Source organism: Myotis davidii, unplaced genomic scaffold (genome assembly GCF_000327345.1).
Source record: "Myotis davidii unplaced genomic scaffold, ASM32734v1 scaffold1036, whole genome shotgun sequence".
Lineage (NCBI taxonomy): Eukaryota > Metazoa > Chordata > Mammalia > Chiroptera > Vespertilionidae > Myotis > Myotis davidii.
The window spans coordinates 847,142-847,882 of NW_006287260.1; the positions used below are offsets into that span (position 1 = coordinate 847,142).

At 45.7% G+C, this 741-nt stretch overlaps 1 protein-coding gene across 7 annotated transcripts in view; it reads right to left on the reverse strand.

Moving 5' to 3' along the window:
- FKBP5 (FK506 binding protein 5) overlaps nucleotides 1–741 on the reverse strand; it is a 116,500-nt gene that overhangs the window by 59,899 nt on the left and 55,860 nt on the right. The gene's annotated exons all lie outside the window — the stretch shown is intronic.

Consider the following 741-nt stretch of genomic DNA (forward strand, 5'->3'; position numbering starts at 1 on the left):
AGGCCTCGGGACCTTACCTGTGCACAAATTTTGTGCACCAGGCTTCTAGTGAGTGTATATGTATGTTTGTATATATATCTTAATAAGAGAGATTACCATGAGCATGGCACTGTACTAAATGCTTTATGTAATCCTGCTAACCCTATAAGCTAGGCAGTATTATTATTCCCCACAAATATGTTAACTAAACTGCCCTAGGTCACACAGTTAGTAGACCTATTCAATCTTAACAAAAGCCTGAGGCTCCAGACAGTAATAAATGATATGACTGACTTAAAAAATTTACAATCTCAAAATGTTTCTTATTAGCCTTACAAAACTAAAAATCTTATTAGTTTACTAGAGGCCCAGTGCACGGATTTGTGCATCAGTGGGGTCCCTTGGCCTGGCCTGCGGGGATCGGGCTGAAACTGGCTCTCTGACATCTCCCAAGGGGTCCCAGATTGTGAGAGGGCGCAGGCCAGGCTGAGGGACCCTACTGGCTATGCACCAAGCCTCTAGTATGTATATAAGATCTTTGGTTAATCTCTTCCCACCCTCCCCCCTCCTCCCTTCCCTCTGAGATTCATCAGTCTATTCTATGTTTCCATGCCTGTGGCTTCCGCTCCTGCATTGAGTGTCTGCACTATGGTGGTCAGTGCGCATCACAGCTACCAGTCAAATAGTCAGCCGGTTGCTTAGGCTTTTATATATATACTAGGGGCCCAGTGCATGAAATTTGTGCACGGGGGGGGGGGGGGG